Source organism: Diabrotica virgifera, chromosome 2 (assembly GCF_917563875.1).
Source record: "Diabrotica virgifera virgifera chromosome 2, PGI_DIABVI_V3a".
NCBI lineage: Eukaryota > Metazoa > Arthropoda > Insecta > Coleoptera > Chrysomelidae > Diabrotica > Diabrotica virgifera.
In genome coordinates, this window is record NC_065444.1 from 157,396,765 (window position 1) to 157,414,596 (window position 17,832).

The 17,832-nt window shown below is 34.0% G+C and overlaps 1 protein-coding gene across 1 annotated transcript in view; it reads right to left on the minus strand.

Moving 5' to 3' along the window:
* LOC126880839 (uncharacterized) overlaps positions 1–17,832 on the minus strand; it is a 47,767-nt gene that overhangs the window by 1,364 nt on the left and 28,571 nt on the right. The gene's annotated exons all lie outside the window — the stretch shown is intronic.

Genomic DNA, 17,832 nt, shown 5'->3' on the forward strand with positions numbered 1-17,832 from the left:
GAGGAGTGACGGATACCATACTAAAGTGGAACTGGGCTGGACACATAGCTAGAATGTCGGATAACAGATGGACACAGCAAATAATACACTGGAGACCAAGACAAGAAGCATATCGAAGTAGAGGTCGTCCGCCAACCAGATGGTCTGAAGAAATAAAACGGATCGACAAAAATTGGATGCAAACAGCACAAAACAGAAATGCATGGAAAATACTGAGGGAGACCTATATCCAACAGTGGATAGATCCGGGTTGAATGATGATCATGATCGTAATTTAATTGAGTTATTACCTTCTCTTCTAGAGCAAGAGATGATATCCTTTTAGCTACAGAACTGCTGCTTGTCTGTTGCCCCTTTTCACTTTCCTTCTCCACTTGATGTTCACTTTTTTGTTTACTATCAAAATTTAAGAGTTTCTGTATTATTAGGGATTCGTCCTTCTCGCGCTTCTCTCTTTCAACCGGTTTTTTTAAATGGTATTGAAGAAACGTTATTCGCGTGATCCGCTCCATCAACCACTTCTTCAAGTATTAACGAATCGTTCTCACGCTGCTTGCTGTCAACCAATTCTTCACATATTTGTGGATGGCTCTTTCTTAGTAGAATACTTAAATTTGAGAACTGCAAGAATAGTCTGGGCAGATTATCGGAGAATAAGCAATTTTTGGGAAAAGTTATTTACCAGCAATTTTATTGCTGGAATCGAATCTTATGATCCTATATATTAATAATATAGGTACGCAAAGTCCACAGATAGTGTGCTACTTTTCTATAAACAAAATGGCGCCCGAAAATCGTGTTTTTTTCAATCTTTGCACTACAACTCCAAAGATTTTAACTTTACACCAAAAACACCCAAATAAAAATTCACCCTAATGAAATTCTGCAGACAGATTTTTCTCGATTTACTTCGACGAAATTTTTTTTCGGTAAATGCGGGTTTTTTTCAAGAAAATTTTTAATTTTCAACTAAAATTTTAGGTTTGTAATTATTTATCAATAATTAAATAACTTAGTGATATAAAAGCTCTTTTGGTATCGACTTTATTTCCAGAAGCCGATTCGGGTCGCCATAATAACCACAATAATTATGATGCATAAGAATAACTATGAATTTTGTATAAAATGGCACTATACCTATCTAATGTACTTTACAGAATTGAAATTGGACTATTTGAGCGGCCTTAGGAATATTTTAAAATTATAAACAATTTTTTGCCTTATAAACAAATATAATATCTCGGAAAATATTAAATTAAATTAAATTATGAAAACGGTCTTGGAAAGAAAGCGGCAGGACGCTTCTTTTAAAAGAAAAACTGTTTAATTGCAATGCGTGGTTCCTCAGATACAACCGGTATGTAGTTGACCGGCATGTACGGCGAAGATATACATAATAGGATGGTAAATTTTCGAATCATCACCTTTCTATTTCGGTTCTCTTTCTCCGCACAAATTTTCATATCGTCAAAAGACATAACATATATTATAATAATAAAAACTATCGGTATTACGAGTGAAAAATACCAAAAATACCAAAATTTCAATAAAACATCAGGTTGGAGAAAATGGAATGTCAACGTTCAAAATCGGTATACGTTAAAAAAGATGCATTTTCTCGGCTTCCCATGGAGCAATTTTCTTCAATTTTTTTTGTTCTCAATTTTGTTCCTTTGACATTAATAAATGTCAAAGTTGTTTTTGTTTTGTTAAATAAGATTTAAATTTTCTGTTATGTTTTCTCTAGAAATTTAATATCCATTTAATCCTTAAACCCTTTTTCTCAAAGTGAGAATTTATTTTAATCCCTTCTGTATAACTTAACTTTACCTAACTTATAAACACATATCAACCATCAATTTACAACGTCCTTTATTATTCATATTCACTTTTAAATCGAGCGCACACAGCGACATTCCTGAACCAAAACAAACGACTGTTGCAAAGTTACAAAACTAAAGAATATAATATATACCTATTAACAAATCTGTCAGGCTAAAAATAGAATTCGCCGAATCTTTACACAAAATTACGACAAAGCAATGTTGCCACATGGTATGGATCAGGATGGTATTAATTGTGATATATACATAAAGATCATGTATATTCGTGAAATTGTTTCCAGCGCCAAAGTGGCAAATGTCTGAACTAAAAGATACAATGCTGAACCATACTACAAACAGGTTTCTCTCGGATTCCAAATGGCATATTGAATTGAAAGTTAATCAGTTTTGTCCGCTGATGACACCACTAGTTTAAAAAAATTATTTATATTGTAAGTTTCAAAATATATGTCAGTTATAAAAGGAAAACTATCCTGAACCAATATACAGGTTCAGGATGGTTAACGTGGTTCAGGTTTGTGTTTAAGTTTTACTATCGAAGGCTCAGGATTGTACTATAAATGAATGTATATATATATATATATATATATATATATATATATATACATCCTACTATCAATTTGGCATCGATACATTATGCATTTACCATCGATTTGGCATCGTCTTGCAAAGTGGCATCTGTATATCGATGCCACTTTACACTACCTTAATAACTTTTTTTCTGCACTTGTTACCAGAAGTCTAATCAACTCTGTAGTTAGAGAATTGACTTCTTGATGTTACTTTAATATATCAGCTTTCTTTGTTTATCCCTTACTAAGTTATATAAGTTTATTCCATAAAATGTTTGAGTCCAAAATGATGGTACAGTGAAAATATTATATACATTTAGTTCAGTGTTTTACCGTTTTGTCGCTGCCGCTATATACATGAAAACGTATATCCCACTTTCATTATCAATCATTTTGGCATCAGAAATTTGGCATCACTGTTGAATATAATATTATCCACACCGAAAAATAGGCAACTTGAGAATGTATATATTATTTTCATCAACAAATCATTCTGGCATCATGTTGTTTTCACCCAATTTTGAAAAAATGTGAAAACTTTGTATTATCCACGTCCGTCTGTCCGTCCGTCTGTCTGTAATCACAACTCCTCCGTCAACATACCAGCTAGAATGACAAATGAGGTGTCAACTGAAAGCTGATAATCCAAGGATGGTACTAAAGGTGAGATATTTGACCTTGGCGGTCTGTTTGTCGGTCTGTCCGACCGCGAATATAATTCCACCATCATTATACCAGGTAGAATGACAAATGAGGTGTCAAATGAAAGCTTATAATCCAAGGATGGTACAAAAGGTGAGATATTTGACCTAGGCTGTCTTTCCGTCGGTCCGTACGACCGCGAATATAACTTCTCCGTCATTGTACCAGGTAGAATGACAAATGAGGTGTCAAATGAAAGCTTATAATCCAAGGATGGTACTAAAGGTGAGATATTTGACCTAGGCTGTTTTTCCGTCGGTCCGTACGACCGCGAATATAACTCCTCCGTCATTATACCAGGTAGAATGACAAATGAGGTGTCAAATGAAAGCTTATAATCCAAGGATGGTACTAAAGGTGAGATATTTGACCTTGGCTGTCTGTCCGTCGGTCTGTCCGACCGCGAATATAACTCCTCGATCATTATACCAGGTAGAATGACAAATGAGGTGTCAAATGAAAGCTTATAATCCAAGGATGGTACTAAAGGTGAGATATTTGACTTAGGCTGTCTTTCCGTCGGTTCGTACGACCGCGAATATAACTCCTCCATCATTATACCAGCTTGAATGATAAATGAGGTGTCAGATGAAAGCTTATGATCCAAGGATGGTACTAAAGGTGAGATATTTGGCCTAGGCTGTCTTTCCTTCGGTCCGTACGACCGCGAATATAACTTCTTTGTCATTATACCAGGTAGAATGACAAATGAGGTGTCAAATGAAAGCTGATAATCCAAGGATGGTACTAAAGGTGAGATATTTGACCTTGGCGGTCTGTCCGTCGGTCTGTCCGACCGCGAATATAACTCCTCCATCATTATACCAGCTTGAATGATAAATGAGGTGTCAGATGAAAGCTTATGATCCAAGGATGGTACTTAAGGTGAGATATTTGACCTAGACGGTCTGTCCGTCGGTCCGTACGACCCGGAATATAACTCCTCCGTCATTATACCAGGTAGAATGACAAATGAGGTGTCAAATGAAAGCTTATAATTCAAGGATGGTACTAAAGGTGACATATTTTACTTAGGCGGTCTGTGCGTCGGCCCCTCCGACCGCGAATATAACTCCTCCATTATTATACCAGCTTGAATGATAAATGAGGTGTCAAATAAAAGACTATAATCCAAGGATGGTACTAAAGGTGAGATATTTGACCTAGGCTGTCTTTCCGTCGGTCTGTCCGACCGCGAATATAACTCCTCGATCATTATACCAGGTAGAATGACAAATGAGGTGTCAAATGAAAGCTTATAATTCAAGGATGGTACTAAAGGTGACATATTTTACTTAGGCGGTCTGTGCGTCGGCCCCTTCGACCGCGAATATAACTCCTCCATTAATATACCAGCTTGAATGATAAATGAGGTGTCAAATAAAAGATTATAATCCAAGGATGGTACTAAAGGTGAGATATTTGACCTAGGCTGTCTTTCCGTCGGTCCGTACGACCGCGAATATAACTTCTCCGTCATTATAGCAGGTAGAATGACAAATGAGGTGTCAAATGAAAGCTTATAATCCACGGATGGTACTAAAGGTGACATATTTGACTTAGGCGGTCTGTGCGTCGGCCCCTCCGACCGCGAATATATCTCCTCCATTATTATACCAGCTTGAATGATAAATGAGGTGTCAAATAAAAGATTATAATCCAACGATGGTACTAAAGGTGAGATATTTTACCCAGGCTGTCCTTCCGTCGGTCCGTACGACCGGGAATATAACTCCTTCGTCATTATACCAGGTAAAATGACAAATAAGGTGTCAAATGAAAGCTGATAATCCAAGGATGGTACTAAAGGTGAGATATTTGACCTTGGCGGTCTGTCCATCGGTCTGTCCGACCGCGAATATAACTCCTCGATCATTATACCAGGTAGAATGACAAATGAGGTGTCAAATGAAAGCTTATAATCCAAGGATGGTACTAAAGGTGAGATATTTGACCTAGGCTGTCTTTCCGTCGGTTCGTACGACCGCGAATATAACTCCTCCATCATTATACCAGCTAGAGTGATAAATGAGGTGTCAAATGAAAGCTTATAATCCAAGGATGGTACTAAAGGTGAGATATTTGACCTAGGCAATCTTTCTGTCGGTTCGTACGACCGCCAATATAACTCCTTCGCCATTATACCGGGTAGAATTACAAATGAGGTGACAAATGTCAAAGTTTAGTAAAAATGACTCAAAATTAGTAAATTCGTATATCAATCCACGCAAAGTTACACGTAAAATTCAAATATCGTCTTCCAGTTCTACTTTCGATTACTTTGGGTGAAAACCTAGGACTTACGAAGTCCAATTACTTGTTTTGTTTAAAAATAAGGCATATCATAGACATGCCTTAGGCATCATAGAAGACAATGACACAGAAAAATCAAAACACAGCAGCATGTCAAAAAGGCCTTAGTTATGTATCTTCGGTCCTGTTAGTCCAATCGTGATGTATAGCACCTCAAATGATAGGATTTGACAAACAGAATACAATGACATAGAAAAATCAAATACAACAGCATGTCAAAAGGGCCTTAGTAGCGTATCTTCGGTCCTATTAGTCCAATCGTGACGTACAGCATCTTAAATAATAGGACTTCATAAATAGAATCAAATTTGACACAAACAAATCAAATACAGCAACAAGTCAAAAGGGCCTTTGTTTTGTATCTTCGGTCCTATTGGTCCAATCGTGACATACAGCAACTCAAATGATAGGGTTAAACGAACAGAATACAATGACACAGAATAATAAATTACAGCAACATGCTAAAAGGGCCTTATTTACGTATCTTCGCTCCTATTGGTCCAATCGTGGAGTACAGCACCTCAAATAACTGGATTTGTCAAATAGAATACAATGACATAGAAAAATCAAATACAGCAGCATGTCAAAAGGGCCTTAGTCTTGTATCTACGGTCCTATTGGTCCAATCGTGATGTACAGCACCTCAAATAATAGTATTTGACAAATAATATAAAATGGCACAGAACAATCAAATACAGCAACATGTTAAAAGGGTCATGCAGCTTCGCTACAATTGATCCAATCGTGACGTACAGCGCCTCAAACGATGGGATTTAACGGGCAGAATGCGACTGTAGACAAATCAAAATGGCGGCATGTAATAGCACCTTAAAATTGTAGAAATAAAATGGATTAACGCACAGAGGTGTATGACATATTATGTGACAGTATTTAACAAATTGAATACGATTACATATGTCCAGTTTTTGACAAGTGACTTCTCTACATGATAAACGCGAAAAGGCTCCGTTCGGTCACTGTTCGACATAGGCCTCCCGTTCACTGCATATATCCACTGCTTCCTGAAGCCGTGACATAAGAGGATAGAATTTAACGAATTAAACGACAAAGAAGACTAAACAAGGCAGCGTGCGGGAAAAACAGGATCATCCTTTGTATACTCCACAGGAAAGCATTATATATTCAACGTTAGAATTATGTTATAGTATAAGGGTATATATTTTTAAATGATAAAAATATATTTTTTTATTTAGTACATTCCGTACGTTTTTTAAACATGATCAGGAGAATTTGTTGCCTGAAGTCTATAAAAGAATTTCCTAACAATCCTTGTGTTATGGATAATTTTTGAGAATGTGTTTAAAAGGTAGCTTACATGCTTATTGTTCAATGGTCTTATCACTTTTAAGCGCTTGTCTTTTTGTAGGGCTATTAATTGTGATTTCAACCATTCTTGCGGGGCAATGCCTTTTCAGTAAATGAAGTGAATATTGTTATACATTTAATTTTTTTCCTCAATTAATTGGATGCCCCCTACTGGTGTTTGGTCTAAGCTTACAGCTTTTCCCCATTGAAGCTATTTTATAACTAATTATAATTAGGGGTACGGAATTTTCGCAAACAAAAACATGAATTTCGCATTTACTTTTTTTATAATTACAAAATTTCGCATTTATTTTTAACTACGAATAAAACAACAGAAAACATTAATTAAAAGCTAACATCGTTGTAATTTCGACATTCGACTCTTTAAGAGCTGTTCTTCGATCTGTCACTACAATATTATATGTGCTGAAGAATCGTTCTGCGTCTACGCTGTTCGTTGGACTCCAAATGCTCTGTAATGCTGCTTTAGCAAATGACGGAACACTGCACTGTGTAGCAATTGTGTCTTGTGTCACACAGATATAGGTCATCTGTTGCAAATTCTTTGACTCGATCACTCAAAATTGTTTTAGGGCGTCCCATTTTAGGGGATACTTTAAGTAACTTTATGTTACTATGGAAACTTTTTTGATAGACCATGTTCTTAATAAAAATTGACGGAATGAGCACTGATTGTCCTGTTTGACTAATTTATATGTTTAGAAAATAAGAATTAGCCGACTTTTATTCCTACTTAGATTTTTACCAATACAAAAGACCGAAATGCAGATAACAACAGTCGGATTATTTATATTTCTCAAAGAATCAACATTGAAAAATATCAATTCCTTATCTTATCTTTATCTATTTAGTGATGAACAATGAAAGTTCCTTCTGTTTCAACACGTGTTAGAAAAATAAACAACCTTTCAAAAATTATGTACAATAGAAAACTTTCCGTAAAATCTTTCCATGCCTTATTTACTACGTAACTACCTACTTATTTACGGGCGAGTTGGGCACCTGCAGGTATTTCGCGGAAATAAACAAAAACTCCATATTTCACATTTATCGCATTTATGTTCAAAATTTCGCCGAAATTCGCATCTATTTCGTAAAAACGAAAATTCCGTACCCCTAATTATAATAAAACAGTTGGTCCAGAATCATTATCTCGTTGACTGTTTCTTGTTTATCGTTGATAATTCTGCCGTTTGAACCTTCTGATAATCCATATATTTTCTCTATCTGCTCTTAAAGTGTGTTTATTATATTATTTTCTTTCTCATTTAATTTACACCGATCCAGACTAGTATAGCTCCATATAACAGTTCTAGTTCTGCAGTAACGAATCAATACTTTTATTTAGCACATTAATTTTTGTTTTGTCTTCGGGTCTATCAAATAATTTTCTTGCACTGTTTCTCGCAATTTTTAATTATCCATTTATTACTCTACTTGTCTTATTTTTTGAATATACGACTTGAATAACGACTTTAATGTTTTTCCAGTCGTTATTGTTTAGTAGACCGGAATATTGAGATATTAATTCTTTACATTACATATTTGTCTTTCGGTGATTTTCTATTATTAATATGAAGCTGGAAGTGTTAGGTTACACTGGTTTTTGATATTTGGTCCAGAGTTCCCTCTCAATTCTTTTGTCGGGTTTCTCTTTAATATTATCGCAGCTGCATGCAATGGTACTAGGTTCTGAGTGCTCAGGTGACCTTTGAAGGACTCCCAATTACTCTATTTCGTCCACTTCTTCTGAGGTGGGTTCAGAAGTGGATATCAACTTCTATTCCATTATTCCATATCTATTTATATGCCATCTAATGATTTTACTTTAAATTTAGCTGCTTGATCTTCTTCATGAGTAATAAAATTTTTGTTATTTTTGCTACTTAGCATAAAGCATTAGAAAGTCTGTAAGTTTTTTTATGAACTGCTGAAGTGCGTCCTATAAAAGTAGACATATTTTCAAGAAAAACATGTTTTCATGAAAATTCTTTAATTTTATTCAATATGTTCAATACAGCGATTTTAACGGTTTTACAAATTTTTTATGTCAATGCCGTGCGCATAATACGATTCTGAAAGCTCTGAAAAATAGTTATTTTTTTCTTCAATTATCTCAGCTGATTTCTTTATTTACGAGTCATTTCTTCAGATTTGGGAACACTTAATAATCGGAGGGGGCCAAGTCAGGAGACTAAGCCGCATGAGAAAGTAATTCGAACCCCAACTCGAATTTTTGCTACTGTGACAACGCTCTTGTGAGTCGATGTATTGTCTTAGGTCTTGAGAACACTTTAAAGAACACTTTTTTCTTCTGCTTATGGAGTCGTTTTTCATTCATCACATACCGGAACTCACCACATAAATTTTGAAGCCCCTGACATCAAAACTGTATTAAATTATATGTGATCTAAGTAAGTTATAGAAAAAGTCAGAATAGATAGAGTAGAACACTTATAAAAAAATTGTAACAAGCAATTGGACATCGTAAGTTCTAATTTTTCACCCAAAGTGACCGGAAGTTGAACCGGCAGTCGATATTTGAACTCTTCGTGTAACTTTTTGTCAGTTGATATGACGGATAAATTTTGTTCACCGACAGACATGGACGAACAGACAGGCATGAAACCGGAAGTATGTATTTGTTCTGGTCTTTCTTAGTCGCGTTGAATAATAGTATGTACTATTTCGACGAATTTAAAACAGTACTTTCGGTTGCAACTCTGGAACCGCCAGTCCGAGGTCAAACTTCTCACATGTAATATCATATTTTGGTTATAGGCTTTCATTTGACACCTTATTTGTCATTCTTTCTGTCCTACTAACAGAGGAGTTGTGTTTATTGACGGACAGATATGGATAATTCTAGGTTTTCACATTTAATAATAAAAACAATAATTATATAATTCAGTTAACCTGACTATGTCATTGTGATAATGACTTCTTATCTAAAAGTGACAACGGCAATCATTCCATTCACTCACGGTAAAATATCGCAAAACCTCCAGATTTTAAAGAACCGCTTGGATTGACATGAAATTTGGCACACACGTAGCTAAAATGCCAAAGAAAAAATGAGATTATGCCGATATGTTCTCTTGTCCTGGATGTGACTTTTACCCCTTCTTGGGGGTGAAAAAACATACGTTCAAAATAAGTCCGGGAGTGGATAAACTGACTAATTCTAATTCTAAGCAAATTTTGTTCTATAAAAGTTTTAAACGGCTGAAAATATTATAAGAATTTTTTGCTCTACATTGTGCTTTCTATCTATACCTTTAAGGAACGCACTATTTTCGGGGACACCCTGTATATGATCTGTAAGTTGCATTGGTTAAAAATGCTTATTTTTGAAAGGGGTTTTGTTGAAAGGGCTCGAACGAATCACTAGTCACAAGTATGTATATGCAAATTTTAAACAGCCATATCTTAACCAAGTTTTGTCTTCCAGAAAATCAAAAAATCCCAAATATTTAAAAAAGCAAAATCTACATTTTTTACTTTTTAAGATATTTGGTATCACTAATAATTTTAAAGTTATTTTGAAAAAAGTCTTTTTTTTCAAAATTAAAGATTTAAAATTTACTTTAAAACCAAATTTTTTCACAAATAAGCACTTTGAACTGATGAAACTTACAAACACAAACAATACATAAAGTTACTTGTGAAGTGGTAACGATTAATTCCATTTGGGCTGTTAATTAGAGGGAGATTTTTACGATATTCTTAACCAAAAAATAAGGAACAACTGTATTTTGAGCGTAACTTGCTTACTCTTGCTGCTAGAAACTTTTTAAAAAAATAAAAATAAACGTTTTCTTAAACACTTTAAAAAAGTTGTAATAAGTTTTCCCAGAAAAGTGTTTCATTTTTTTTATTTCACGTTAAAATATTCGATTTGGAATTTGACATATAAGAGCTTATTTTTCACTATAGTCTGTGTTTAAACCAAGAGGAGTAATTCAAATTTCCCGCGCCGTAAACCTTGTTTGTAATTGGTACAACCTCAGGCAATTTTACTCATATCAAATTTTGACAATAATGACATTTATAAAATTTTAACACTATTGGCATTTCATAGGTTAGTTTATTTATTTTATCAGCGATTTTTGCATTTTCTGCGTTATTCCTTTTATTTTTAGATTTTTAGTCAATATTACCGTCAAAGGCCGATATGATCAACCAAAAAAGAAGATGTATCTGAAGATATTTCTAGTGACTTTCTTGGGTGTGAATCTGTATTTTTACCCTAATAGCACAAGGACGTCCAATGGACGTCCATATTACGTCCTTCACGGACTTTAAGGACGTCCGTTTACGTCCGAGGAACGTCCTTTATACGGACGTATACGGACTTCATAGGACGTCCCAGTTTGGTCCAATGTCGTGCTGCCGAACGTCCATCTAACGTCCTGAGAGGACGTTCGGTGGACGTCTAGCGACGATATTTAGACCTGTGGAGAATGTATTGTGGGAAATAAAAAATACATTTTTTAAGGAACTTATATTACATCTTATATTAAATTACAATTATTGCATATTACATTATTTACATTAAATTACAATTACACTTCTCCAAGAAATTAACGCACCACCTTAAAATGATGCATTTTTGATGTCTCGAATTTCCTAAACCTGTTGTCCAATCTCAGTGATTTTTTTTATAATATTATAGCCTAGGCTACAGGTTACCTCCTTAAGCTTGTCATGAACGGGGAGCTATACTGTAATATATTATGTATATTATATCATATCACTCCCTATAGAAATGAGTGAGCCTGGAGACACGGAACTAATGGTTCCGTGTGTGCAGGCTCACTCATTACTATAGAGAGCGATGTGATATAATATATATTACAGTATATAGCTCCCCGTGCATGACAAGCTTAAGGAGGTAACCTATAGCCTAGGCTATAATATTATAAAAAAAATCACTTAGATGGGACAACTGGTTTAGGAAATTCGAGACATCAAAAATGCTCAATTTTTAAGGTGGTGCGTAATGGGCTCTATATTATACATATACATATTATTTCAAATCGACACCTTGCTCATTTGGAGATAATGGATAATTTCTTAAAAAGAAGATATTCTATCTATGTATACTTATTATACAGAGAGCACGTAAAGGTTGGAATAAATTCATTTTTTTTGAGAATGGAGGATTTTGGAGAAAAATCCCGAAACAGGTCAATTTTTGTTTTTAAATTACGACTTTTTGGCATATATATCATACTAGTGACGTCACCCATCTGGGCGTTATGACGTCATCGATGATTTTTTTAAATGAGAATAGGAGTCGTGTGATAGCTTATTTGAAAGATAATTCAATTCTCTATTCAGTAATATAAACATTAACATAATTATTTATACAGGGTGTCCAAAAAATTTTTTTTTGATTAAATTAATTGACATGGAAAGAAGAATGTATGTAATTTATTTAATTCAAAATACATTTTACTGCTCTCAGAAAACAAAAAAATGTTTATTTGAAAAATATTCATGGCTTTTCGCTTAAATTAAATATTCAAACTGTCACGAGGCTGGTGGGTGGCTGCTTTAATATTGAATTTAAGCCAAAAACAATATTTATTTGCCAAATAAACATTTTTTGTTGTCTTCTGATAGCAGTAAAATGTATTTTGAATTAAATAAATTACGCACATTCTTCTCTTTATGTCAATTAAATTAATTCAAAAAAATTTTTTTTGGACACCCTGTATAAATAATTATGTTAATGTTTATATTACTGAATAGAGAATTGAATTACCTTTCAAATGAGCTATTATACGATCCCTATTTTCATTTAAAAAATTCATCGATGACGTAATCACGCCCAGATGGGTGACGTCACTAGTATAATATATATGCCAAAAAGTCGTAATTTAAAAATAAAAATTGACATGTTTCAGGATTTTTTTCCAAAATCGTCCATTCTCGAGAAAATGAATTTATTCCAACCTTTACGTGCTCACTGTATAGTGTAATATTATATTATAATATTATAATAATCATTCAACTTTTGTCTAATTTTTTTTCATCCGCCTTCGCTTTCTGTCTTTAGATAATTCAATATTATTAATAGATTATAAAATACTGAGATAAATACTTTTTGCTTACTAGGTACAATAACCAACCCAATCTGTTTGACAAAAGAACTTTATGGGTAGAGGTAATAAGTTAAGACGAACAAAAGCCGACCGCGGTAGCGAAACTTTCCTTTAACAATTGTAATTCAAAATTCAAGGAAGTCTATACTTTATAGAAAATCAAAAAGATTGGCTAGAATACAAATATGTACTTATACAGAGTGTTTGGTAAAGAATAGGCCATAGATTAACCTTAGATTTCGGAGGGTAAAATAGGTCGATTCAAGTTAACTTACGTTAGTACTAAAGTTGATAATAACCGAAATACAAGGTGTCAAATTTAAACTTTTATTTTATTTATTCTTGAATATTTCCTAACAAACATGGGATAATATCACGAAATTTGGTAAGCGGGGTTTTTTTGGGACAAGAAATCTAATTTCAACACCAAAATTGATGTAATGCCCAGGAAATAATCAAGAATAAAATAAAAGTTTAAATTTGACACCCTGTATGTCGGTTATTATCATCTTTCGTACCTACTAAAGTAAGTTAGCTTAAATCGACCTATTTTAAGCTCAGTAATCCAAGGTTAAGCTATGGCCTATTTTTTACCAAACACCCATAAGATTGAAAAATGTATGAAAAATATACCAGAAAGAATAAGAAATATATATCAAAGAGCATGAAAAAATATGCAAATGTAATAAAAAACGTAAATAATACCAATGTTTGGATACCAGTTGTCCTGGCTGGTGGTTTTTTCCATCATTCTCGGTGAGTTTGTCCTCTAGGCCATCAGGGATCGATAGGCTATGTCCAGACGGTTGTAGCAGCAGAGTCTGAATGCTTCCTCTTTGGCGTTCACTTACCAAGAAGTGACTGGCTGCAACGTGGAGCTCCAGTAGCTGTCTGGGGTTGATGGCTCCGAAAACTCCTCATCTGATCGAGGAATCAGGAACATAGACTGTTTCGGCACTTCAGAAAAACTCCAGGAGCAGGAATCCTCAGGGTGGTAGATAAAATGGTGTGCGCCTATGTCAAAGGGGCACATAATAATCCATTGGATGGGCTTATGCATTGATGCTCTAAATGGCCCGATGAGGCGGTCGGACTCTGTGTTATGTTGTGAAACAGCGTCTTCATAGTTTTACGTAATATATAGTATATGTATAAGTATATTATACTTTAATTCATATATAATATAATTTCTTACATTATGAAAATCAGTGGTTAATGAATAAAACTCTACGCGGGAGCCCTAACGACGACAACGACTGAGAGATCAACTCTCCAACTTCGAACTGATATCGGTGGGTGAATCGAAAATCTATCGCCTATCGTTAGTGGGGGTGATTTTCAGACGTCCACAAAAAGTCCGTATTTCGTCCAGTACGGACGTCCAAAGGACGTTCGTATTTATTCCACCATCGGACGTCCACCATCGGAAGTCCGAAGGACGTATATATTTAGTCCACCGTATTCATATTTATTCCACCCGAAGTACGTCTAACGTCGGACGTCCAAAGGACATCCATTTATAGTCCATAGACATTAGAACTAAGACTGGACCTATTTTGGGCACGGACACGTATATTCAACTTCAAAAAGATGCTCTTAAGATTCATTTTTAGTACAGATACATTGATAAAAATTATATTTTTGCTTACTAGAATTAATTAGCAAACTTATGTCATCTTGGTAACTAGAATAATAAAACATTGTAACAAATAATTTACAAAAAGATTTTCACACTTTACAAAAAAAAAACAAAAACATGTTTAGAATATTAAACTGCGCAATTTTGAATTAAATATAATTATCTTTTCGATGTAAACTATTTTATTAACATAATTAAGTTAATATTTTATTGAATTATTTTGCTATTTTATCCCGTAATTCGTATAATATGTCGAATATGGACGATCAGCAAACGTCCGTATTTCGTCCAGTACGGACGTCCAAAGGACGTTCATATTTATTCTACCCGAAGGACGTCCAACATCGGACGTCCGAAGGACGTACATAATTAGTCCACCGAAGGACGTCCAACGTCGGACGTCCGAAGAAAGTACATATTTAGTCCACCGAAGGACGTCCAACGCCGGACGTCCAAAGAACGTCCATTTATAGTCCATGGACGTTAGGACCACAAAGGGACCTATTTTGGACGTCCAGAGGACGTCGTGTGCTATTAGGGTTAGTTTACCTACTCCTCTTGGTTTTAAAACAAAGTTTAGCAATAACTCTGCTTCTACTGGGTCTACAGACCTGACACATATACCATTTTTTCACTTTTCTATAAGCTATATTTGCTATTTGCTATTTTTTTTTTTTCAATAAAGTAGGTACCTAATTTTTGAGTTATTTGCGAAAAACCATCTAAAAACATGTTTTTTTTTTGTTGAAAAATGAACATATTCACTCGCAAATATCTCTAAAAGTATTGACTTAGTGAAAAACTCTATAAAATAGAAGTTGCTTAGAATTAGTCAGTTTATCCAATTCCGGACTTATTTGAACGTATTTGTTTTCATCCCCGATAACGGACGAAACTCACCTCCAGATCAAAAGCACATATCGGCACAATATCACTTTTTTTCTTTAACATATTAGCTATGCGTGTCCCAAATTTTATGTCAAACCAAGCGTTTCTTCAAAATTCTGAACAAAAACCGTAAGTAAATTAAATGAAAATGTAAAAGGTACATTCCATGTCAAATCACTCAGGCAAAAAAATTTGGATCTCCGATTTGTCTGAAAATTGGTATATAGCTTCTGCGGGACGTAAAAAGAAGATATTTAAGGTCAAAAAATCTTCTTCTTCTTTTTTTCTCAAAATGTTATTTTATGCGATTTTACAGTGATTTGGTGTTTATTTAAACAAATTTGCATTTTCTGTCGTAAAGTATCAATGAAAAACATAATATTTTAATAAAAATGACACAAAAATGTCATTATATGGCATTGTAACAAGTTATTTTGAATCAAAACAAGATTTTAATCAAATTTTATAGTGTAAAAAACGCTAAAATACCGTTTTTTACATTTTCCTCCATTCCCAAAATACATCATCATCGATTTGGCTAAAAATTTTCCCGCAGATAGCTAAAAGATAGGACTTTAAGTGGTTAGAAGGATTTGAATTATACTACAATACCAAAAACGTTACATGCAGTAATATCATACTCAAAAGTATATATTAGTCCAGTCGGGATAGCATTTGACCTTGAATGCCAAGCTGCACAGAAATTTATTTTTCTGATCTTTAAGGGAGTCAATAGTAGCCTAAATTTAAAATCGCGAATGAATTCCTCCGTTACGTTAGCGGCCATCTTGATTTTAAAGGAGAACCTGTTTTGCTCAATATCTCCGCCATTTTTAACTTTTCGACAAAAATGGAAGGTACTGAAATTGTTCCAAATAAATCGTATTTACAATTATTACAATTTCTTTTTAAAAATTTTTGTCGTGAGGTCGATATTTTCGAGTTAATTTTACTTACAGTAGACGCCTATATTTTTGACTATAATATTGCATGTAACTTTTTGGGTATTGTAATATAATTCAAATCCTTATGACCACTTAAAGTCCTATGTTTTGTCTATCTGTGGGCAAATTTTCAGCCAAATCGATTATGATGCATTTTGGGAATGGAGAAAAATGTAAAAAAAAACGGTATTTTAACGTTTTCTACACTATAAAATTTGATCAAAAGCTTGTTTTGAATCAAAGTAACTTGTTATATTGCCATATAATGACATTTTTGAGTCCCTTCTATTAAAATATTATGTTTTCCATTGATACTTCACGAGAGAAAATGGAAATTTGTATAAATAAACACCAAATCACTGTAAAATCGAATAAAATAACATTTTGAGAAAAAAAGAAGAAGAAGATTTTTTGACCTTAAATATCTTATTTGTACGTCCCGCAGAAGCTATATACTAATTTTCAGACAAATCGGAGGTCCAAATTTTTTTTTGCTCCAAAATTGAGTGATTTGAAATGGAATGACACAAAATTAATTTTTCAAACAAATATTTTAAGTCGTTATGAGAAAATTATAATTTAACAGATGAAATAAAATCAACACAATTCAACTCGTAAAATATTTGGACCCTTACCAGCCGAACAGGTAAAGAACCCACCTTTTATAAATAGTTTATAATATACCTTTTCTACCTGGCCTCAAACGCTCGATATTTTTAACTCGTGGCAACATCGATTGACGGCAAATACACCGCAAATACACATTTTTATGTGGTGGAAGTCAAAATGGCTGTGAAGTGTAAAAATTTTTGTATATAATTTAAATTTTTAAAATCAAAATTTTAGAAAACTGAGAACGATACAGGGCATTAAAAAATGCGCTCAACAAACATACACGAATTAAAATTCGAAAATGATAGTATTTCTTAGTGATGCCAAATGACTGCAACATGAAAAGATGACATAATGATAGCGGGATGTATATATATATATATATATATATATATATATATATATATATATATATATATATATATATATATATATATATATATATATATGGCTCACAAATGATAGGAAGCCCGCTACAACCTGCCGATGAATGGAAGCCCGCGGTTTACGGGGTAAGGGGATTGTAGCACTGTCTTATTCCTACAGTCTTACGAAGCCCACTCGTATAAACGCGTTCACAGTGTATATGGATTACGCATTATACGAAGCCCGACGATGTTGCCATGTTTTAATTTACGTTTAAATAATACGACTGTTCTACGAGATCCTTATATGTGTATATAAGTCGTCATATTGCCTGTTATAAGAAGCCCAATTCTATTCAGCAATCTATACGAAGCATTTTAGAAGAGTCAAGATAGAACGAAAAGATGCATTGTTTCGGAGCAATTCAAACAAGATTATCTTTTTCTAAAACTTTTTTTGTTAGTTTATATACATGTTAAAGTAAAAAGTTCTACT